Genomic DNA, 26,922 nt, shown 5'->3' with positions numbered 1-26,922 from the left:
ACAAAAAATAAAACTTTTCATATAACTTTTTTTTTAGTCCTAAGATTTCTGTATTTTATTAACACTTTCATAATTGTTTTTTTTTTAAGTAGTAACAAAATAAATGATTAACCTTTGTTAGTAATTTTATAAAATAAAAATCATTGAATTATCACACGCATACTGAACATTCCTTTTCCGAACAAATAAACCCTACTTTCGTTTTAATAGCTGCTTTATGAATATTTTAACAATGAGCTGTTAGTATAAGGTCGAAAGTTAATGTTGTATTAAAAATTTCTATAACGTTTTACTACCGAGTTTCGTTCCTTTTTAAGTAATGATAAATGATGCCTTTGAAGTCGTCTTGAACTCTCTCTTAATGATAAAGTATTTTATCGATAGGCGATCTTGAAAATTGATGTTCTCTGAACGTCAGCACTTTTTAATAATGTCTCAAAGTAAAGTTTTTAATAGAATACTCATTAGGTTTAGTATAACTTTTTCTCGATTCAACGGGGAAGTGCTGCTAGCATTCTTGCCACCATTCCACGCGGTCGAGATTTATACTTATACTAACTTAAGCAACAAATTCTTAATTGATATTTGTGTATATTTAAGGACTAATTGTTAATAATTGTCTAGACATTGAAATAAGTTATTTTCACATTTAAGATAACATAAAACAATCGATAGCTTACAAACTTTAAATCCGATATTGAAACAATATACTATAATTTTAATTGACTAGCACTTTAATTAAGATACTTCCTTAGAATACGTAACATATGATTTGAAAAACTTGATATATCCTACGTGACTATCTCCCGAACTTCCTCTTCAATAGTCTCTTAGTAAATTTGATTATTCCGTTTATTTATGCGCAATTACACAGAAAATACACACAGTATTCGGATATTTTTTTTTTTATATTATTATTCTCAAAAGTACAATTGCTAAATATTTATTTAGCCGAAAAAGCCGAGTTTAGAGCGACCGGATTTTATATAACGTATATGTTCACTTGAGTATATTCCGAGATTACATCACACGAGGCAGCAGCATTGACAATTTTCTCTGACACTCGTCTGAGAGTATTTTTAGTAATTGTTCTTATATAGATGTGGGATATAATAGCACTTTTACGGCAAGTTCAAAATTGCGTTATAAATAGTTGATTTGTTTATTCTTCACCAATGGTGAAGATTATCAAGAGATCTTTTAGTGAGTCCGATATAAAGTATATGAGCAAAAACATCTCATAATTGACGGTAATGGAAAGATTTCAGGTTCAGTGCCAACGGCTACGTGCTTAAGATACATTAGTGGAAATACTGTGTACGCACGATAGACAAGTGGACTGTATAAGGATGAATAGAAAAGGGAGTTGTTACCTCGAAATCCGGGCTCTTACTCTCGAAGACACTTACTACTTGGGAGTGCTCCCTTGATCTTTACACACTTGAAGAACACTAGCCAAGGGATCGGTAATATTATTGTAGGATGGGAGAAAGATAATCTTTTGTTACACGAAGTAACTTTAAAAGGCGGTACACTAATGATATACACGTTGCCACGGGCCACACTATACAATAATTAACGTTTAAATATATAACGTTTTAATATATACTATGCTAAATACACTACACACTGATATCTGGAATCTCTTTGGTGCTTTCTTCAAATTGAGCCTAAAACCTAATATTAGGTAGTAGGGATACTTTTTGCAGCCTAAAACTTGGTAAAAAGAACGAACAACGACCGTCCGTCGATATTTACAAAGCGTTAGCTCGTAGTAGCTTATAATATAATAAATAATAATAATATCATAAATATTGGACAACATCATATACATTACTCTGATCCCAATGTAAGTAGCTAAACCACTTATGTTATGGAAAATCAGAAGTAACGACGGTACCACAAACACCCAGACCGAAGACAACATAGAAAATTAATGAACTTTTTCTACATCGATTCGGCCGGGATCGAACCCGGGACCTCGGAGTGGCGTATCCATGAAAACCGGTGTACACACTACTCGACCAGGAAGGTCGTCAGCTTAGTGGACGTTCTATGATCTAGTTACAAATTGATTTGACAGCCTCGTTGATCTAACGGCTAGTTTATTATATGGCTTATCTCATTTAAGAATGTTAAGACGACATCATCATTATTATCATAATTAGTACGATTATTTCTTAAAAACTTTGCCATGCACAGTAAACCAATATACTCACAAACACAAGGTGTAGTTATCGGGATTTGGTAATATATGGAATAGTTAATGTCGTAATGCTAATATCAACAAGCAAGGTTCGGCTAACATTGGATGATCGGTTTATTCGTTTGCTATGCTCTTACAAAGGTAAAATCAACTACCAGTTAGTTCGGACTCCCTGAAGGTTCCATTAAATTTTAAGAGCTGTTATAAATTGGAAATTACAAACATTTCGTGAAAAAATAACTTTAGGTAATGTATAAGTGAATGTTTTAGTTCAAGGTTATTTGAAGTAACTTTCGTAGTATCGACGCCTAATTAACTCCACAAAGCTGATTGCTGAAATTTTTAACATTTTGGTTTTTACTGTACAGTGTGAATATAAAAGTTTATAAGTGGTAAATGTACCTTTAAAATTTGTCAAAAATACAAAATGATATTAGCATTAGCATTTTTTTTTAGCATTAGCAGCCTGTAAATTTTCCCACCGATGAGCTAAAGGCTCCTTTCCCTTTGAGGAGAAGGTTTGGAGCATATTCCACCACGCTGCTCCAATGCGGGTTGGCGGAATACACATGTGGCAGAATTTCGTTGAAATTAGACACATGCAGGTTTCCTCACGATGTTTTCCTTCACTGCCTGCCTGGGTTTGAACCCGAAATCATCGGTTAAGATGCACGTGTTCTAACCACTGGGCCATCTTGGCTCATATCAAAATGATATTAATCTGGCTCATTTGTTAGAATGAATTAAACTTAACTATGATTGCTGGTTCGAATCTAGACAAGTAGTACAGAATGTTTTAATGCCTAATTTGTGTAAATAAATTCATCTCGTGCTTGGCAGTGACGGAAAACTTTGTCAAAAAACCTGCATATATCGGATGAAAATCTGTTACATGTCAAAGTCAAAAATCTTTATTCAATATAGAAGTGTTTACACTTGCTTATTGATAGTCAAAAATCTACCACCGGTTCGGAATTTAGCTCCTCGGATCTGAGAAGAACCGGCGAAAGAAACTCAGCGGGATATATATATTTGTTAATACCCTAATCCAATTTATTAAAAAAACATTAAACCACGGTTTAAATAAACTGATCTCGTAAGATCAATATTAGAAGATAAATCGAATTCTAAAAGATCTACACTTCTTACATTTTTAATCAAGTCAAATGCTCTCCTCAAACAGCTCAAAACACTTTTCCAGATGGCAAAGTTAGATTGCAGTGGCTAAACTGGACCTTCGTGCTGTGTACTCGAGCACGGGTAATGTTTGTAATTTCCCACAGGAACGGCTTGTCGCCATCTAACGTAATTATATAAGATAATAGTTCCCTCTTTGTCCATAATACTTCATAAAATATTACTGAATTATGACCACAGTTCTCTACTTACCATCTATTAGGTACCTTTTAGTAATATATGAGATTACTAAAAGGTACCTAATATAAGAGCCGAGATGGCCCAGTGGATAGAACGCGTGCATCTTAACCGATGGTTGTGGGTTCAAACCCGGGCAAGGGCCACTGAATTTTCATGTGCTTTATTTGTGTTTATAATTCATCTCATGCTCGGCGATGAAAAAACGGCGGAAAACATCGTGAGGAAAGCTGCATGTGTCTAATTTCAACGAAATTCTGCCACATGTGTATTTACCAACCCGCATTGGAGCAGCGTGGTGGAATATGCTCCAAACCTTCTCATCAAAGAGAGAATACCATAAAGTACATTTAATTTTTTTCTATTCATTTAAAAAAAAATGATGAAATAAATACTTTTTAGAATATGGAATAATTAAGTAAAAATCAGCAAAAAAAAAACGAACAGTTAATATTTAAATTAAGATATTATTTTATTATATGAATATAATATAATCTATACCATTAGCAGAATATAAATACTCATACGAATAAAGACAGAGATATAGTTAAACTATACCGAAAATAAACAAAATATATGTCTGTTGTGGCAAATATTATACACATATGGTATATTATAAAAAATAGGAGCGTAATATTATCATTATCTTGCAACAGCGAACAACGAACGCCAGATTAAGTTATTCAGAATAAAATCAATTTTGCATGAACTTTATCGCGATTTAATAAAAGCCAATTTATATTATAGCGGTTGGCAACATTCGTGGAGAGAAATCCCAGGTGGAAAACAATATTCACCCACGCAAGTACTCACATTGTTTTGCTAAATTATATTGCACCGTGTGAAAAAAGGAAAATCGTGTACAGTTCAAACACGTACACAAAACAGTTTTATCGTTTAGGCTTTTTATTTGTTTTAATGGTAATGTGATGTATTATCTTTCTTAACTTTTAAATACTTTTTTTTATAAAATAGGTAAGCAGACGGGCATATGAGTCACCAGACGGTCATTGATCACAGCGCTCACAGATGTTACGCTGCCCATACACTGACTCACTCACATTTCAAATCGGATCACAACATATAACAACTAAATATTGCAGTTTGCCAATAGTATATGTGGTGAGTCCCCTACCCAACCAGACGTGGGTATTAATTCATACTCACCATTAACAGCTATTAATTTAAATTTTGTATGTGTCAAATACAGTGTCATATTGTGTCATGACATTTATAGAAACAATAGTCTTGATGATTTTGACTTTCTGACCTGAAAGTAAATTTGTTAATAAAATATGTCAATGCTTCATTGAATATGAACTTAAGGAGTATTTATATTATTGAATTTAATAAGTATATTTTCATAAATTAATTAAGAACTATTATTATACGATTACTAAATATACGTAGCATGAAATTATACCTATTAAATATATTTCGCAACAGAATATCGTACTGAACTTGAAATAGAATCACAAGATTTGTTGCTTTCAAACTTTTCGTTTAAGAGTTAAAGTTAAGCCGAGCGTAAAACATATTAATTGTAGCGTAAGGCTGTTACTGAAATATTACTTTGAAAGTAGCGTTAACTTTATTTGGTTAGTTAGTAATTTAAATAGATAAATTCACGATTATATTTAGGTTAGTTGAATTTCCAACGCGACAAGAAAGTTAAAACACTTCAGCTTTATAGGCGAACGCTGATAAAACTATTGTTGATACGTAAACTCTGACAAAGCCTCCTTGAATCCCATTTAAAGTGTACGTTCTAGAAATCTGTTTAAAACTTTCTTCTTATAACTTTTTGCTTAGTACTTTTTATTGATGTTGAAGACGTTTCGATTGAATTCTCGAGAAACATACACTCAGTAAACGAAACTATTTTTTGAATGATTACCTTACCCTATTTACTCGGCTTTGAAGCTAAAAAAAAGAATTATGATTTATGCGGTCTATGTATGTTACGTAGATTTTAAGCTACTTATCATCATTACTAAATAAATTGTCGATACATTTTGGAGTTTCGTGTTATGTGACGTCATATAAATTCTAATTGACAATTCGAGTTTTTTTCAATTCACATAACAAAATGTATAAGATAAATAATAAAAAAATGTACAGTGTTGTAGCAAGAATCAGTTGTAAAACTTATGAAGTTTACTTGTTTTGTTTATATTGTTACTTTGTATTTTGCTATTATATATTAGTTATATATTAGTTGACTTAGTTTTATAAGGAAAACAGATAATAATGCACTTAAAGTTCTACAATTTCTTAATAATTAAGACCTAAGGGAATCCATTATTTAAATTTCTATTTAAAATATCAAATAGTTTGATTAATTTCTAACAACTTGCAAATAAGATATTTTTTAATATTAACAGCTCTTTTATTTTAAAACGATAAATGTAGAAAGTTTTATTATTTATACAAAGTATTAAAAGTTTTCTGAGTCTCTAAAATATACTCTTTACGTACTTAGTACATATTTCGTCGTAGTATTACATACATATTATGTATTCTTAATTCAAACTGTTACTTAAAACGTAAATTATGGTTTTAAACAATTGAAGGTTTTTAAGTTATAAAAAAAAGTTTATATATCCTGTCTATATATATATCCTGTATAAACATATATAGTGTTGCTGTATTAAATTATATGAAAATTCCTTGTCACTTCTCTAACTAACTAAATAATTATCGTACAATAATGTTTTTTTTTTTTTTAACTTTTTGTGTCTCCTATTTTCTTCCAATCTACATATCACATATAATTATATTTATATAATCCAGGTAAAGGTATATAACATAAAATATTTTCAATACTAATAATATTATTAATTTGAAAAAAAAACAAGAACTCAAAGATATATATATATATATATATATATGTATATTACCCAACATATTTGTCACGTGCTGGATTGAGCTTTATTAATTGGGTTTTGAACAAATGTAGATCGTCACGTGTATTGATTTAGTTATTTTTAACTTTACCGGATTACATTTAAGGGAAGTTTTGTTTTACATCCCAAGTTATGAAACGATATCAGCTCGCTTATATACTCAGCTTCATCACACATAAACTTTAATACCTCGTGGATAATAATCATTTATTATTTTAATTTTTGTACAGAATACTATGATTGTTCGGAGAAATACTAAACAAACCTTAAGTGCAAAATCTTTGATAAACAGAGGTACAAACAAATTAAGCACATAAAAATTCAATGTCGCCTACTTGAGTTTGAACCTGCAATTATCGGTTAAGATGCACGTCTTTAAACCATTTAGTCATTTAGATTTCGTAATCATAAATCCATACATTTTCTTTTGATTTATAAATAAGTAGCAGATACCTTAGCTTTACCGGCGCGAAATCTATAAAACTTCAAAGCTAACAAACCTTCACCAACTTTACTCCCTCAACGGGTGAATTAAAAAGTAACCTATATTTTTCTGCGGGGTGTTTGTGTAGTTAACTCCGTACCGTATTTCATCAAAATCGGTTAATGGTAATACATTTTATAAACGTAATATTCAATAACTAAATGTACCCACATATCTGTTTTGTGTCGATAGCGCAACTAGGGTGTCCACACGACGCGTAATTAATTAGATTTTATAGAATATAGATTTTGGTTAACTTTACTTAGAAATTTATTAATATTTATTTTATAAGTATTTTTTTTTTGTTGTCATATATGATCGTCAAATATCACGTCCTTAAATATCGATAGTACTCAAATAGTCATGCTGTAACGTACAATAAGTACTATTTTATATACTTGTAATTATATTAAATACTACTTTTTGGTTTGGTACTTCGCTCACGTTTTAGGAGTCGGTCTTCAGGCTTTAGGCATAAAAGCATATATCCTTCTTCGGAATTCTAGCTTGCCTCATTCCATTAATAATAATTATATAATAGATATATAAATAAAGGAGTGGTTAAGTTTAAGAAATAGTTTATTGGAATGAAGATCTTTTTGTAACGGCAAAAGGTGAGCCTTCTCTTTCTTTTTCTTCTGTCTTCTTCTTACAGGGCTCTCGTTATTGTTTGAAAGCAATTTTATTCCTTTTATTTAATTATTCTCAAATGTTGTTCATCTATATCAACGTGTCTTTTATTTAATTTCCATAATATGTAGCTAAAGTAACTGTCATAAGCTGATATTTAGATAGATATTCTGATTATTAGGTATATATTTTTATAGATTTCTATCTTAGACGTCGATTGTTATATCAGTTAGTTTTAATTTAAGAAAACAATAATATTACTTACGTTTCAACATTTTTTATATATATTTTTTATCATGTTAAATGACTACGCATACTTTATTTGATGATAGGGGTGAATGTTAAAATAATGTATGCTTAGGTCCTATGTAATTTTCATTGTGTATACATTGAGTATCCATTGGGGATTAAAGTATCAAGAAGTTTCAAAGATCTTGTTTGTATATATGAGAAATTCTATGATAATATTAATAACCAGTCGAAGTGGAGATGACTTGCTTATGCATGTTAAATGCATGACTTTACTTGAGATCTAGTTTGAAGGGTATGTAAATGAATTTCACTCGACGGAACTATATTCAATTGTTATGCATGAATTTCTTCGCTTTAGAGTTTCATATACATTGTAATGTGAGAACCACAGTTATACGGAACTTTGTTGCTATATAAAATAGCTCTTAAATTTCGTTTTATGTTAAGCTTTTATAAAAATATGTTACTTCTCACTAGTTCTGTTCAATCGTTTTAGACTTTGTTCGTTAGAATAAATATTGTTGATGTTTGAAAATGTTTTTACTAAGTGGGATGAGTTTTTTGTTGGTTCTTCTCAGTAGAATCTACATTTCATAGCGTTAGTCGTTTTTCATTAAGAACCGTGTAAAATGTTAGGAAGACTTTTCCAATAGTCATTATATAATACAAAAAAAAATTTAAAAGTGAGTCTTATGGCATAAAACTCACTAAAAAAAAACAAGAATTTGAAGAAACAATTGGACGGGGCGCTGTTTGTAATATACGTTGGATAATTAAAATTAATAATAAATAAAATTTAGCTGCCATTCTCTCCTAATTTTTGTAAATTAATAGTAATGGTGTGTATAGTCTAGCATTGATAAAAGTCGCTGCATTTTCTGGCTATTTTGCCACAATGCTCTAATCGTATTCATCGTTGACAGTATAGAGGGGATCAAATCGTTAGGGTATGTTGGAACAGCTGCCGATATACTATATGTTCCGATTTCACTTACCTGGTCTCAATTCAAGCTTAACTGCTGCTGTAAAACTTCATCTCTTATGAACCATTCTGTAAATTATCGTCAAATCACGAATTTGACGACTATCCATTTTTTATAGATAGATAATTACCAATATCCTCAAAAAGTGCTTGATAAAATTCGACCGATTAAATTTTTAGTCGTTATTTATGCGATAGATTGAGCTTTTATGGACCACAGCGCTACGCAAATAGGTCAAATTCCGTTTTCGGTCAGTATTTAGTTTTCAGCGAAAGATAAATGCGCTCGTCATGTTTTTTTAAATATTTTATCGACTTTTCGATAGAGCGCTGTAATCGGTTGTGGACCATCTTTGACGTTGAATTTTTCAATGCCAAAATGAGTAAAACATTTGCTTGCTGTTGTTTTTATAAAAAACTTCCTTAAGCCCATAATTAAGTTATAAACTTGATTTAATCTATTTAATGTAGATTTTCTGAAGGTATATCCTTGACTTTGATTTTGTATATTATTTGAAGATAGATGTAAAATTGTGACAATGTGACTGTATTAAAGACACTCTATAAGTAAACACCGCTGTTTGATTAAAGTTTTTTAAGACCACATTTCAGTATTTTCAACCTTTCCACCGTTTATTGATTTCTGAACTTGTGCCATTCTGGATATTCAACAAAATGATCATTGTACTGTAATGGAACCTTTCCAACGAATTTTCTTATTAAGAAACTTATAATTTAATTAGGAGGTAGAAATCAGTCAAAAAGCAATACCAATTGAAAGTGAACATGGTCAGACTTCAAATAAAAATCAATACAAATTTATGAAAAATAGCCAAAAAATATTTTTTGAAAATTAAAATGCTTTCTATGCGCTACAATCTAACAGTCAATTATTTTACCATTTTCCGTTTTGAAGTTAGACATTAAGTAATATTAAAACACTTACGACAGGGTTATATCTGCTAGCCTTTGCAATTTTATTAATCGATCACCGAGAACATTTCTTTTCAGTAGGTGAAGGCAAACAATACCTAGATGATTCACCACAAAAAACTTGACCTGCCTTGGTAAATAATAGGTAAATAATGTTATTATAATAAATTTCAACATTGATCTTAGTTTGATAATAAATGAACAATGGATTAAAGATAATTGGTAAATATGATGGTCTGGTCTGGTCCAGATATGATATCGAGGGTTGACTGCTTAAATTTGCAATATGTTGTGTCCAACGCTACTAGGCTAACCTTACCTTATGCCAACATTTAAAACCTGGGTATGTAATTTGACTAGTCGTTCATCATGGTCAGTGCAGGTAAAATAAATTAATATGAAAGCTTTTTCTATGCTGATTTCTATCACCATCGTATATGTGCTACCATTTCCTATCAAAATTATATTATATGACTAAGGCTTGTGTTTATTATTCCTGTGGTCACTGTTTAGTTAATATAAAAGTTCTCAAATAGTTATCGATAGTTAAAAACTCCCATTAAAAATAATAATCAAAAATTGGAAAATTAAAACAGCAAAGTAAAGATTAACCGTAAACAAATTTCAAATAGAGTGTTACACGAGTTCTAGCGTCAAGATTTGGTGACAATATTTTTTTAAATTGATGTTTGAATTGACTAAAAAATTAAAGAGGCAATCAGACTAGCAATGTTTGCGATACTTGGAGGTTTTAAAATTAACCAGCCGTTCTCTCCTAATTCAATAGATTTAGTAGTTGACAGTAAAGAGTAGATCAAATAATTATCATGGAACAGCTCATGATACACTATATATTCTGCTTACACTTAACTAGTGTGAATCCAGACGTATCAAGTGCTTAATTGAGATAAAAATAATCAAAGTTGGTAATAATATTTTCTTTTCCAATTAATAAATCTCTTCTTCATGTCTTGACCATATTTAATCTCTAGAGCACGCAAATTTTATAGTTACAGATATTATATACTTACCCGAGAGAATGCTCGTTTATAATAAGAATGTTTATCTTTGAAAACTAGAGGTTCATTTTTGTAAAATGTATTCGTTAATGTAGTCTGGGTTTTTCGGAGTGGATGGGTTACGCCTGTACGCTGTACCGAGGGGCACATCTGCTACTTGATGAATATAATGCAATAAACAAGGACATAATACCTGTACAAATTAGGTAAGGTTAAACAAACTAGTACAACAACTAATATAATGTAACTATTATACTTATAATTTGGATTCGATACTTAAAAAGATTAATATTGTGTTAGCTATTAGTGGTGATTGCAGGTTCCAAATGAGCCTTGCACGACTAAATTTTCATGTGCTTAATTTGTGTTTATGAGTCATCTTATGCACGTCGTTGAAGGAAAACATTCTGACGAAATCTGCATGTGTTAAATTTCAATGAAATTCTACTCCATGTGTATCCACCAATCCGCATTAGAGCAGCGTGGTAGAATAAGTTCCGAAACCATCTCCTAAATGGGAGAGGAGGCTTTTGCCCATCAGCATTAATTTCATATTTTATTCTAAAAATTAAACAAGGTTAATAAATACCTACCGTCTATATTCAAGTAGGATTTTGTTGATATGGGATTGCCTATGTTATTGAACAAATAATATTAATTCTTCGGTTTCAGTTAGAAGGATATTATTATTTTTACTAAACTTTTGTTAACTGCTAAAAACAGCAAATTTACGTAATTTTAATCAGTTTATCTCCATTTTCTAAATGAAAGCTGAATTAAAATTTTTCACTTTTAAATTACTTTATGAGTAAGAATAATTTCCAAGTAAATATTTTATTAAGGCCTGTAAGAAATTCCACTTTATCACGTCCGTCTATACCCTCGCTTGGACACGTTTTAATAAAGTTAACTCTCAGCTACCAACATATCCTAAGAATTATAATGATTTTATTTAAGGATTCGTTTGCTAGCTTTCCGAATAGTTATTTTTCTCTTTTGTTTTAAATGAGTTGTGTAAATATTAATTGATCACAACAATTGGAATTCTTATAATTTCGTGAAAGTTACGGAAAGCAATTAAGAACGTCGGTCTCGCAACTGATCTTTTTTCAGTCGTTTCCGACTATCAAGCTCGTCAGCCATACTATTGAACTAACACCGTGTACAAAACGACTGTGCTGAGAAGAATAGAGAATGAATTTATGTATTACTAGTACTCTTTATAATATCTCTAACATTTCTAACATTCATACACCAAATGATTTTTAATTATACCACATCCTTGGGCTCATAGTTGCCCGTAACGTAACACTTTTTGGTTTTAGTTAGGTGTGGCGGTTTACTAAACATCAATAGATCTCTGCTGGAATTGGATCTCATCGTCCTTATTGAAAGACGTGGCCCACACTGACTGAATATTTTTTTTAATGATTTTTTTTCTAAATAACCATAATTATATTTTTAGGTAAATGTTATATTTACTTTTTATTTTTCATATACATTCTGTCGAATGGTTGAAAACGGTAGAGTCCTCGTCAACCTCTTAAAAAATTAATATTTAGTATTCTATCCCTTGAAGAGAAACGTCACTTCAGATGTAATGTTGATATTTAATAAAATGTTTAAGGGCTCTATTGCATTCTATTGCTGTGTTTCAAAGTAATTTAAAAAAATAAAAAATTATAAATTGCTTTCTAAAAATAGCCTTTGAGCACCTTTAAATGGTCATTTTACAAGAGAAATTTAATTGAAAACTATCACCGATTCCGACAATAAAAGCTACCGAGAAGTATCAACAAGAAATACAGTATTTTTTTATAAAAGATATTACATAGAATTTATTTTATCCTCTATGATAACGAATACTATTTTCAAGCTTTTCGATAATCTCTATTATCATGTTGTACACAATGGATCTTTATCAATAATAATATTTCTTAATATGAGCTCAAATTTATTCATTGCCGAAAGTAAATTTATTTCAATTATATTCCATTTTCATTACATTCGTGTTCGCTTGTAAAGAAAAACCTTCATAAAATGTCAGAAAAGAAATTAAATATACATACGAGAATGATGGAGATATACAGTGGGTGATAAATGATGATCCTTATAGCAGGAGTAAATAAGTAAAACATGACTGCTTGAAAATATCATTGGAACACAACTGCTCGCGCTTCAAAATTACACAAACACTAATATTGAATGAAGAAAAATGAGAACAGTCCACAGCTCTTCTTGCGTAAGGCGTTTCTTTTGTAGGACTTAATTAAAATAATATAAAAAGTACTGTTTATTATTTTGTATGTCATATTTCTTGTGCGTTCATTTGGTATAAATGGTATATAGGTAATATTCTATAATTGCTAATCTTATATACTAATATTCGTTAATTTGGGTTGTATTATGTTTCCTTTAATTTATCTTACAGCAAAATTTCACATACAAAATAACTAAGTGCATCTCGTTAAATACCAGTAGTGTGTGCTAGATTTTTTGACGGCTTTGTTTTGCTTTGTTCTTTCGGCTAGTAGTGTATTAGGATAACAATAGTGTGTAATTTGGGAAATTGAAACCTCTTAGCTGAAAATAAACAATATTTCTATTTTAACCCATCGGGATTAATTTGAATGTGATTTTTAAATTAATAGTAAAACATAAAAACTAGATATTCCAATTCTAAAATAAACATAAATTATATAACATTTTATAATGCTCGTTTTAAAGCCACGCTTTTAAATATATTTTTTTACAATTGACTAATTATTATTTTTTTAGTTGGACGTTATTCTATGTTTCTTCATATAAATTAATACGTCATTGTTGCAGTCTTCCCTGTTAATTTTGTACAAGTCAGTTCTTTAATACGAAGACCCATCTTGTGACTTGACCGTACTTAAAGTACATGACTTTGAATTGCCAGCTTCAAAGGCATTGAGCTTTAATATCTAAAGGCTCAGACGACAATACGTCACATGGCACGAAACTCTGTTGTAAATATATTTTTAAAACCTACTCCTTAATTGGATATGAAATCACCTAGAAATATAAAGTTCAATTAAAATACTCGCCTACGTAAATCGATCACAGATTAAAAATACGTCTTAGTCATTGATTTGTACAAAACGAATAAGGCTTCGTTATAACCAGGAAATTGGATTATCTGTGAGTTAACCTGTTAGTATGATACGAACATACTTGTTAAGCAAAAGAGAGCCTCGCGTTAATAGCATTAATTATATTTGTTAACTTTTAACAGTAGCATAAGCTGGGTCATTAGCCTTGATTCATAATGTTTGAGTATAATTATATAACTACAAACCTCATGAATTTCCAAGTAACATGCAAGTAGTTACACATCCGACTTTATTCTTTCGTATTATACCTTGTCTGCGTTCACTTTGCATGCGACTTACCAAACGCAGACAGTTCACTGCATGTTTATTTTGATACTAACACCATCGCATTTCCTTCTAACAGTCAGGCATGGTTTTAAATACGTATACGAAAAATACAGCTATCCTTCTTACTCGTATTGGTAAAGCGCTAGGCAATGTGGTTAGCTTTTTCACTCAAGGAGCGACAATTTCAGAAGTGTAGGAAAAGCTTTCAGTCCGCGCTCGTGCGGCACGGTGATCGGATGTGCGTTCGTTCACGAATAGTGAATACACGCGGAGTATTTAAAACATTGCCGTTCGTATGGACGTAAATTTACTTTTCATGGGAAAATGGACACCGTTGCAACGAGTGTATTACTCGAGCGAAAATAATAAAAAAAAACATCAGATCGATTACAACTTTACGCTCAAATTACAATTTAATTAATATTGATGCCCAGAAGTGGATGTGTTTGTGATTTATTATAAGTATCTTGAATGTTTAGATTTTTATTCGCTTCCTATACATATTTTGTTTAAGCCCTTTTAATTTCTGTAAATAAAATTAAAAATACCTATTGGTCCAATCGTGAGACTTATTTTAAAACTCATTTCTAACCCTTAATATCAATGTAAACTAAACTTCATATCAGTCTAATATCCTTTATAAATATTTAATTGTATACTATTGAGAAATTTATCCGGTGCGAGGACCAAGTTTGGATGTACTGTAAAATAATAGTTTTAATAGTGAAGCGTACATTATATTATTAATAGTGATGTGTATATATAGTTAATATCTATCCGAAATATTATAACAACAAATACAACGAAGAATTTTTGATATCGACACATAATAGGTAAGATTACTTTACTCATAAACTGTTATTGTTAGACTTAGATGTTTTAACTACTCGATATTAAGAGGTATAATAAATAATTTTAAGCGTTATAAAACACTTCATTCATTTTAAATTCAATCATAACAAATAAAATAAAAATAGAACGGATTCGATGCCCAAAATATTTCCGTTTGAAATGCCAAAGAGAATCATATGCAGAATTTGAATCTCAAGTTCGAATGCACTGACAAATCCGACGGATCATCGTTGGGATAATTATGGCAATGAAATTATGTTGCGAACATTCTGGAATATGTTTCAAATTTGCCTCAATACGCTAACGTAAAAGTTACAGGTTCGATTGTGATACAATTGGCTATTGTTATGCTGTTATAGTTTAAAATACTCCTTATTCTTATCGGAAAGCACACAACAATAATAATTCCTTAAAATTATAAATTATCGATTTCTTAAATATACTATGATGTAATTTAATTCCATACATGTTATTAATACATATTTACAGTGTGGGAGGACATCTTTATTATGTTATAATAAAATTCTATTATATCTATAACATTCGTATGTAATATTTAAAAACAAAAAAAGGTTCTTATCTATAAATGATATTTCAATTACATTCTTTAAAAAATATATTTAAATATTAAAAAAATAATTACTAAGTGTTTTAATAATTTTGGTCAACTACAAAGAAATTACATATATTTTTATTTTATTCATCTCTTAATAAATTTATTACGGATTTTAATAAACAGAAACAGATACTGATTTCATCTATCATGTTCCTTACTATAATAGTATTTTGAATTAAAAAAATATAATTAATAACATTAAACAAAGTCAATATTTAAAACGATTCCGGAATGTTAAATTCAAATAAACATTAATTTCAAAAGGAAATGGAATAAGATCTACGTTTATTTAAAAAAAGATACCATCACAGCCACGTCACAGGCGTAATTACTCTTCTTTTATGTAAGCATTATACCATTAACAAGAAGATATCTGCCAGTTGGGTGTTAATTGACAGTTGGATTGGAATACCGGAATGGAACGATGGACGATTGATTTGTAATTGAAAAAAAAAACTGCGAAAAATCTTTTGCTTTCGTTTTAATTATAGCTTCTATGCTATCATTAATAAAGTGCACATTTAAATAGAAAACTTTTATCGAAATTAAATTACTTTTTTTTTAATTCACAATTAATTTTATTCAAACAAAATGTTTTATTAGAATTGAAATTATAATGGAGCTTAGTACTAATTATTCAAAGGTTCAAATTTAGAACCATTCAAATATTTTGTTCAATCGAATTTAAAGAACAAAGTAGTGTCGATATTTAGTCCTCATTTATTCCGATGGAACTTAGTATAAAACGCAACGGTTTCTTCGAAGTTTGGCTTTTATTAATAAGCATCATTTATTATAATAACCGTGTTTAGGGTGGGTACTTAATAACATAGAGGTTTTATGAGGTTGTCACATGTAGTATGTTCTCTAAGCACAATATTATTATATATATTATAAATCAATATAAAAATCAAATTTTAATTATCTTTTAAAATAAAAGACAATATTTGTTAATAATTTATATTCTTTATTTAAACTGGCTTTAATTGCAATCCAGGCTATGCTGAAATTTATTGAAGAATTCCGTTGCTTGTTTCCGAAACTAATCATCAGATCTTTAAGAAAATTCAATGAGACAATTTCGGACAAACTTTTTCAAACGAAAATATAAATATCCAACCGTCTCCTTCTTGAAGTCGGTTAAAAAGACAAAGTTTTTTTTTAGACGAATAAATATTGAATAGTTCTATATAACAATTAAAGATGAGAATATATTCTTATTTCATACTTTTTAGAGAAGGAATAGTCTGCAGTTTCAGTTGAGTTTTTAAACTTACTTTATTATTATTATGAATACATTCTATCAACTATTCTCGTATGATAAATGTATACTAATTTTTATGAAACATATTACAATTCTAAATTTTTTTATTTTATCACTTTTGGGCACTTGTCGTGTCGTGGGTCGTATATTTTAGGTATAAAAAAGTCTATATCCTTTAGATTCAAACTCGTATCGAGCTCGTATCGAATTAGGGTTCAATGGTGTAGCCGCACAGTCGCATTTATGTTATTAGTACAGACTAGTATAGATTCTAACATCGTAGTACTGTTGGTGTTATGTGTTAGTACCATGATTTTTGTTTTCTTATTTTTATATTAGGCCCTCCATGCTCACGTATACTGACTTCGCGAAGACCAGCAATGTGCCTTAACAGACACGGCACATGCTGGTTGTCCATTTTGAAGACCTAAACTCAAATAGTAGTTATTTTAAATACTAACCTTGACCGATTATTTCCTTTAGATTTTATAGTTTGTTAGTTATACGTTGTTGTTGATCTAAATACTTTTTTTTTTCTTTTTAATTATACTATGTGGCTAAGACGTGACAAATGAAAGTATTCACACTTAGATTTTAATAATTAACTCAGTTCTCGTCCGTGTAAATAACACTACAACTTTGTTATAATTCGAAGATTTACGAGTTAATTAATTTAATTACACTTTAAAGGCCGTCTTATTTAAATTTCTCGAGTAATATACGAAGTGAGTTTATAAAATTTATAAGGTCCTTAACATTGTTTCGCTTTGCATATATTTATATATACTTCCTATTATTGAAAATTGTTTACTAAGCATGATTCGCTGTACCGCGACTTTGCCTGCGCTTCAGTTACTATCAGACTACATACATCTATAGAGAAATATTTAATGTAGCCTGTGTTACTTCAGGTTTAAATAGCATTAAATGGTGAAAGAATTATTAAAATCGATTCAGTAATTTCAGAGTTTATCGATTACAAACAAACAAATCTTTCTTCAAAATAATGTTTGCTGGATACAATACGATTATTTAATATTAGCTCCTGTATATTCAGCACTAGTGCCAGATAGAAAAAAAAATGTGGTCAGGCGCTCTATGTTTGAATTTTAAATTATAATTGAGTGATTTTGTTTATCACAGACAATGGTTGTAAGAAATAATGAATGGGCGTATTAAACTGCAGCAACTAGTTCAATAGCCAAGCGGTATGACTACGGCTTAATCCTCATAATTAAATGGATTGATGGAGTAAAATGTTTCTTATGCAAAATTATTTCTCTTCTGTCTTGTGTACTCAGTGAATTATCTCAATTCACAGTTATGGCCAGTGGTTAGAACACGTTTATTTCCGAGCAAAGAGAAATGAATTTTCATGGGCTTCATTTGGGTTTATAATTCATTTACAAATGAATAGTGGAATGTATACCAAGTATTTTCAAGAGGCTTTTAACTAGCACTTCCCGGTCATTGCTTTAGTCCATCGAGTTTGCTCATACTTCATTTTTTTATATTAAAATGATATTCTTTATAACTTCTAAGATTTATAATCGTTTGAAGTTTCTTATCCTGTTGTAAGACTTTTAGCACAAGTTTTAAATTACATTTACTATAAAAAATATTGTCTCGATAAAATTTTGAGACACTGAATTATATTTAAATCTTACGAAATAACTTTTGTGGACATACCGACATGGCCTAGTGCAAACGACACACGGATGAATAAAATTCCATTTAAGAAAACATGTGTTGAATGAAATTCCGACGCATGTGTATCCGAGCCACAATGAAGTTTCGTGATGGAATAATGTATAAATCTTGTACTTAAGAGATTTACGGGCTGTTATTTGCAATAAAACTACATACGAGACTTTTGTATTTTCTTTTTTTATGGTTTAGGAAGGGCAATTGAATTACTTGATGGTAAGTGGTCACTATCGCCCATAGTCATGAGCACTGTAAACAATATCAGCCATTCCATCGCCAATGCGTCACCAACATTGGGAGCTAAGATGTTATGTCACTCACTAGTTTGGCTCACTCACTCTTCAAACCAGAACACAAAAGTACTATGACTTTCACAAAACCCTACCACCAGTTTTTTTTGTTTTGACACAAACTCAATTTTCTTTTATTTCACATTAACTGTTATCAGGAATTGATTATAACGATGTCAAAGTATATTTTATTCTCGTTTCAATGAGAGCATGTAAACTAAAAAGGGGCCAATGTTTATACGCTGAAAGGTTCACTGGCTTCGTTACACTTCGTTTGCGTTACGAAGATTGAAACGCAATACATATTAAAAATGTTAAATAATAATTTATTTTACGTATTATAATTTATTTTTTATTCAAATGTTTATACATTTTTCAAGTGGGCTTTTCTAATTAATATAGAAAGGCAGTTAGTAAAACATAACAGTAAAGGGTCATCATCATCCATATAATTTATAGTATAATTTGGCCTAATGTTTACAATCCTTACCCATTGAGCGTCGTTTAAGGGAACTAAGATTATGCTCGTTGTGTCTGTCTGTCTGACTCACTTAGCCTTCAAATTGAAATAGCAACAGCTTGTATTAATTTTCACCATTTGACGAGTAGCCTTATCAGCTGGCTTGTAAAAAGTCCTAGCAGAAAATTTCATACAATCTTTATTTTATTTTATACAACGTTTGCAAATTATTCACGAGCTATTTTTGAGTATTTTACAAACGATTACTGTATTATATTATTTTAATACAATATCAATATCAATAATATGATAATTTACTGGAATTTAAAACAGTTGCAATAAAGAAATATAGTAAATAAATTCAAATGAATGTTAATATAACTTACTTTTACAAGAAATGTTATAGAGGACTCGTCGCCGCTTAGAACGCTGAAAAGTCCCACATTTACTAAACACCTACAGTACCGTCGTCCATGATACCATACAAAACGTAGCGCCCTCATTGTTATGACCATTTTGGCCTCCACAAAAGGACCTTGTTCGACTTTGTCAACCTATATGGATGAACTGTACAGCACTGTGAAGCTTACCAACCCGGCGAATAGGCACTGTTATGATGATTCTGGCCTTATTATATGGCATATGTTAATGAATACATAATTTAACACCTCGCCTTATGGTCTTCACTGGTGATATGAGGGCTGGTTCATTGTTTGCTCAGAGTACTCGAATCGCGATTCAACGGGGAAATGCTGCTAGCATTCTTGCCACCATTCCACGCGGTCACGATTTATACAGTAACTATTTGTATTCCGTATTTGTATATAAGTTGCAATTTATTAAACAGAGTTAGTTTTGTTTGTATTTTTTTATGATTTAAGATATAAATTACACATGGCCTTTCTTAGTTATCAAACATAGAAAAAGTAAATTGCGTGTATTTATATCCGACATTTTTGCATATTATATTAACAATGTATTAATTGCATTTATGCGTTTCTTGCATGTTTATTCAAATGGGATTACGTGCATGGCTCTCGGATATATTCTACTTATTTATTATTTGATTTCGGTACATTCATCACATCACAAATAGTGTACTTACCTTAAATCAAATCATAGTTTCAGTGAATACTACTAATATACAGTGGGTATCTTTTTAATAAAGAAACTTCAGTGGAATAAATAAAGAAAAGTATTTTTTTTAATAACTTTAATGATAACTTATAACTTACTTGCTTTAACTTTAACAAAATATTATCAAGTAATTTTATTTCAACTTTCAAATTTAAACTATTTATTGTCAAAATAAATGATAAAACTAGTTGAATTCATTTATAAGCTTCGAATAATTTCTACAATTTGAGAACAATAAACTCAATTAAAGCTTAGTCATCCTTAAGATAGAATTTTTTTCTATTTAAATAAGAAACAAAAAGAAAAAAAAAACAATAACATTTATATGTACTTAATTAAATATATCCACGATATTTTCTTGTCGTAATAATAATAATTGTGTGTTTATATAATGTCCATTTTTATGTTACAATAAATACCCTGATAAAATGTATTGCTATGAACTCTTAATTTGATAAGACATTCTAAATGTAATTTATATTTTATTTAAGTTTATTTTTTCAAAATGGTTGACATACGCAGTTTTAGTTCATATGTTAACCATAATGTATTGATATCATACAAGCAAAACTAACGTATGTTATAAATACGTTGTTATTTGACTTGCATTTTTATTGAGATAAGTTAAAATAATTTAACCAAAGAGGCGTATGTATATTGTATATGCATTTACCTACGTCGTTTTAGTTCCAAAGTCCTAATTAGAAATTGTATTTTTGAATCGATTATAAATTGCATATACTTTATTATGACAATTGCAAAATAGTCTTTGCCAAATATGATTAAAAAACATTTATGGTACTTACTTTAATAACATGAATGTAGTTCACTTCGAAATTTAATTTAAGCAATAACGATGACTGTCGTACATAATTTTGGCACATTATAAATTAATCTACGTCGTTGTTTGATGAATGTAAGCTTTTTTCGAAAAAACATTCAGGTTTCCTCACGACGTTTTCCTTCACCGCCGAGCACGAGATGAATTATAGACATAAATTAAGCACATGATAATTCAGTGGTGCTTGAACCGACCCGAAATCATCGGTTAACATGCACGCGTTCTATCCACTGGATCATCTCGGCTCTTTGTTCAATAGTCTGAACTAAATCCATTTTTACTTCTATTAACTGTATCTAAATCGAAATAAATGAAATGATTACTTTATTCGATTTACGAGGAACACATTTAAAGTCTGGAAATTTCGAAACTGTAGCGGGATATCTGGTATGTGTGTACTGAAATCGCTCGTAAGATGTGGATTTCCTTTTCACCCAGCCAGTTTCATCGCAGCTGGAGGGTTATTTATGGAGCAAAAAGAACTGAAACTTATTTATTTCAAATTGCTAAAACAACAAATACAAACGGTGGATTTACCGTTGCGTTGTATAATAATTCAAGAATATTTGCTCGTAACTGTAAACTAACTTTTATAACCAGCACGACCGCGTTCACATATTATCGTTTAGTGCTATTACAAATAGAATAGCTAAAATATTCTTCGAAAAATATTTATCATTTTTATTATTTGCCCTAGACACGTTACAGAGATTTATAATCAATTTTTTTTAAAGTATATTTCTTACGTATAGTAGGTAAGTTTCAAATGATCCAATATGGATACTAATTTAAATAGAGAGCTCAGATTATAAGACGAACGGTAGGTGGAGTGCGTCGAACGTTATAGTGCAGCAACAAAAGCGAATACAAAAACAAGATCGAATGTAAATTTCGCGGTAGTGCGAAACAACGCGCCTTTTAAATATGCCATTAGTGCCGTCATTTCAATTATTATTTATTGACGTATTAACAGTTGTTAATTACTGCACATACTACTGGAAGTTTGCAATTGCGATTGAATTTCTATTCGCTTTTGTTGCTTCAATGAGGGTTTTAACTCAGAAAAGTTTAGCGGCCCGTAGTCGTATATCAATAATAAGTGCCATAAAATCAAAATTCATCTTTTTGATTTAAAGGCGGAAGATAGATAAATCAATTTTTCGTTGGCATTTCAAGAAATATTTATCGAACCTAAAATTGCCAATGCACTACCATCGCTCGAATAAAGTCGTTTTGTTGTTTGTTTGTCCAAAGAGATACGCGACTATACTTAGCATAAATGAGGTTGCTGGCAACTCGAGGTTGAATCAGTAATACAAAGAAGAGTAGATATATAGAGAAATAAGACAGTACCAAAGTTAGTTTTAAAATCAAAATATATCGGATAGTTTCTTCGTGTCACAGAATTAAATTGAATGTTAAGCTATAAAGTAACAGAATTTATATTGCCGAGATGAAACAGCAAGAAATTAATTGTTGCTCTTCAACTTAAATCAAAGATATATTGAATTATAAACCAACACATTTATATTGTCCTGTAGGCTAGATACATTCATTATGAATTAGGAAGACAATGCTATTTTATCGTATTTTATTATATTTTATTGTGTTATGTAATTGAATAAGTTTTTTATTTATCTATCGGATTTTATTAAAAGACAAATGTAAACATTTTATCATTTAGTATAATACAAGAACATTGAATAGCTTGTAAACGAATTTGTGAAAATGAAGACAAATTGAGTGTGAAATTGCGAATCCATAATTCTGATGGCAACCGTACCCTACAGTACATTTAGGCGTAGGTAAGCGAGGTGATAAATAGTCTAAGTTACTCGAAGCTGCTTGCATTAACCTAATGTACCGTAATGGCTTCAGGCTAGTAATACGCTACGCGAGGAACTTGACCTATTAAGACCTATTTCCAAATTGTTAACTCCTATATTAAAACTTTTATTTAATTCGTACCCATGTATTTATGATCCACAATAGTTTTTTTATGCTTTTAAATTAGCTAATACGATATATTTGTAAAATTATTGATGTATCTTTCATCTCGCTTTGCTGCAGTCTGTGAAAAGGGACGGAAGTATGTAACGGGGAGCCAGAAAAGCGCGCGCTATTTGATTTGACCAATGACCGCGCAGTGCTGAGTTGGTACCTATTTTCCGAAATAATTTTATATAAATGTTGCTCATTACTAAGATGGCATGTCAGATGTACATTTGATAATTGAAATTCTGACGAGTAAGGTGTAAAACAATATAATTAAGTCGCTATTACAATAGCATGATTCTATTTAAAACTTCTTTAAGCATCAATCACTATTCAAGTATGAAAAATAATGGTCCTTATGTAACGACATTGATTGATTTAGAAATAAGTGCTGCCAACTTAACCGCGGATACGCCATAGTAATTTGCGTTCCATATGTATAAGTTTTTTTGTTTTGAATAGTCTTTAGAATATGACTGATACACACAAATAACTGAACTTATTAACATGGTCACTAGTCCCTACTTTGCTCTTAGGTAAAATATTAATATTAACTTTATTATGTATTAGTTTCCCAGGCGGTATTTTTTGGTATAGGTTGGCGGATGAGCAGATGGGCCACCTGATGGTAAGTGGTCACCACCGCACATCGACAATGGCGCTGTAAGAAATATTAAATATTCCTTATATCGCAATGCGCCACCAACCTTGGGAACTGAGGTTTTATGTCACTTGTGCCTCTAGTTGCACTAACTCGCTTACCCTTAAAACCGGGACACAAAAATACTGAGTACTGCTGTTTGGAGGAGCCCTACCACCAAGTTAAAAGGGGTGGGGGTAATTACAGAAAACGCAAAATTACCGGTTACAAATTAATTGATACCGGTTACAAAATTACCGGTTACAGATAATACGCTGTGAATCACATTCACAATTATTATGTCAGTTACGATTATATTATAAAAAAGTATGAATTACGTATGAAACAGAATTATTATATAATAATAATTTTATTAGCTTCCAGTGGACTCAAAGTTGGATAAGTAGTTAATTTATTTATAAACGAACAGGCAAGAGCGTCATATCTATTAATAAATCATAAGATTCGAGCGATTTTCTTTGACTTAAACCAAAAGTTAATAAATAAGATAAAAGTCTGTTCTCTTTTGCATAAAACGTCGTCGTTATAATATGATTATTGTTATTAATATTTAATACTAGCAAAGTCGATGTTTCGAAAATACTTTATACTATCGTATCGGGAATGTTTGCTTAATGTAAATGTGCTACTGCTTGGCAAAAGCTTTCTTCGTCGAAGGCTTGGAGTTTATTGCACAACGCTCCTTCATTGTGCAAAAAATTGTTTTGCTTCCGATTTGTTATAATAATTATATGATAGGAATTCATACATAACATATAAATATATATATTAACCGAGTACTTCTGTCCATCCTTAATTTATATAAAAATACATAAATAGCTTTTCAAGATCTTTTTCATAGTATGGTATTCGAAGACATTTATCTAAAGCCTATGTTATCAAAACATTAAAACTAAAATAAAGATTTAAGTGCTCATTAAATATTTGAAATTTGACTTTTTGAATCAATCCAGCGAACGCTCATAGTTCGTATTATATAAAATTATATAATACTAGCTGTGCCCGCGACTTCGTGCCTGTTGTTTGAATTTAAGTTATTTGGATATTGTAACGTGGTTTTATTTTTATTCTATATATAATTCTAAAATAAATGTAGCCTAAGTTAATCCTTATTACATCCGCTATCTGCCAGTGAAAGTCCCGTCCAAATCGGTTCAGCCGTTCCAGAGATTAGCCGGATCAAACAGACAGACAGACAGACACAAATTGTAAAAAAAATATTTTGGTATTTGTACCTTGTATACGTACATAAGCATTTAGTAAAAATGTTGTTATTTTAATATAACAAACATTCCAATTTTATTATATGTATAGATAAAATATACAAAACAGAATTAGAAAACATTGTAAATAAAACGTGGGCGGTTTATTTGGGCAATATGGTCAATTTCGTACAGATCACTCAGTGCTTCGAAATAAATCTCAGTTCATCTCCGAGTTCACAAATAAATGTCTATGTTTAATGTGAGATATGTTACTGAATGTGATTTGTGTGTTCTAGTCTATTTACTAGCCATTTATATTGAGAATATTTACATAACTTATTTGATTTCGTTGTTACATTGTGTATTTGTTTCGTTTTACTAAAGTGTTGTCATTTTATGTAATTGCAAAATGGAGTGTATTTTACTATTTTCTAAAGTCATTAATATATTTTCATTATAGAAATCCTTAATTACTTTATTGTTTATATTTAGCTTCACACAGAAACATTATCCGACATCACAGGATATAAAGCGTGTTAAAAGCGTGCAAAGGCGGCCTTATCGATAGACCAATCTCTTCCAATATTTATTTTAATTAATTAATTTTGATCCGGTATTTACTTTGAAAATTAATTATAGTATTTTTTATTTTGTTTAAAGAATTATGATTGTATATAATTGTATAAATATATAAATTTAAAAAAAAAATTACTTTACGACTTGACATGCACATATTTGTGTGCATAGGAATTATACTCGTTTAAATAGTTTCCGTTCTCGTAAAATTTATGTTTTGTAACCTTTTATTTAAAGGGTTTGCAATATAGTGCACATAAATAAATTAAGAATGAGAATGCTATTTATTTTGTTTGTATGTAAGCGGTAGTAGACGAACGTCGAGTTATTTTTGGTTAAAATTACATAAACGTAAATTGATTTTCGAATACAAATGTAAGACTTCTCGCACTAGGTGGGAATACAATAATGTTGAAGAAAATATATATATATAGTGAAATTTCTACCCAGAAAATGTTTATCAGCTACAGAAATGAATGAATGAAAATGAATATAAAAGTTCCGTTTGCCTCTTAAGGCTCGCCGTAGTTCAATCAGTAGAAATCTTTTCGCTGTATTTGCCTTTCTCTCTAAGCTTATAAATGGTCGTAGAAACCCTAGAAAGTATTGAATTTGAGTCTTAATTTAAAAAAATATACTGAATTTTAACCATTTTTTATTTCAAAACTCATTAAAGCTTCGTCCAAGCTTTTACAATATTATGAAGTATTTGAACTGAAACACAACGATACATGTTCCTTTTGCGAAACTGATTAAAATATTTCACTACTAATTAGACGTGTTTAGATTATTTGTTTATTAATTTTTTTGGCGTAACGATCATCAACCATCAATACAGATATCATTATTTATTATTCAGTTAAAGTGAGTGTTACTATAAATTAATTTCTTAAAGCGAAATTAACAATAACAAAGCCTTACACGAATAATTTAAATAACGAAATTTCCATTTCGAAAATCAGTTATGTTAATTTTTTAATCCTTTTTAAGCTGCAGCTTGGGATTGGCTGTTTGCTAGTATTAGTTGACATTTTAATTTTCATCAGGTCAATAACATTTTACGATGATAAAAAGTGAGTTCAGTCTAGACAAGAGATAAGCGGGCTTTCGTTAAATTTGATTGAACCG

The 26,922-nt window shown here is 30.2% G+C and overlaps 1 protein-coding gene across 9 annotated transcripts in view; it reads left to right on the top strand.

The window, feature by feature from the left end:
• Window positions 1-14,726: 14,726 nt before the first annotated feature.
• LOC125067623 (small conductance calcium-activated potassium channel protein) overlaps window positions 14,727-26,922 on the top strand; it is a 242,057-nt gene continuing 229,861 nt past the window's right edge. For all 9 annotated transcript variants that reach the window (XM_047676303.1, XM_047676306.1, XM_047676304.1 and 6 more), the window contains exon 1: window positions 14,727-15,023. The gene's annotated coding sequence lies outside the window, so the exon portion shown is untranslated. The remainder of the gene's footprint in view (window positions 15,024-26,922) is intronic.

The sequence above is a fragment of the Vanessa atalanta genome, chromosome 12 (assembly GCF_905147765.1).
Source record: "Vanessa atalanta chromosome 12, ilVanAtal1.2, whole genome shotgun sequence".
In the NCBI taxonomy this organism is placed as follows: Eukaryota; Metazoa; Arthropoda; class Insecta; order Lepidoptera; family Nymphalidae; genus Vanessa; species Vanessa atalanta.
Note: the sequence above shows the minus strand (reverse complement) of the source record. Positions and strands in the feature narration are given on the sequence as shown.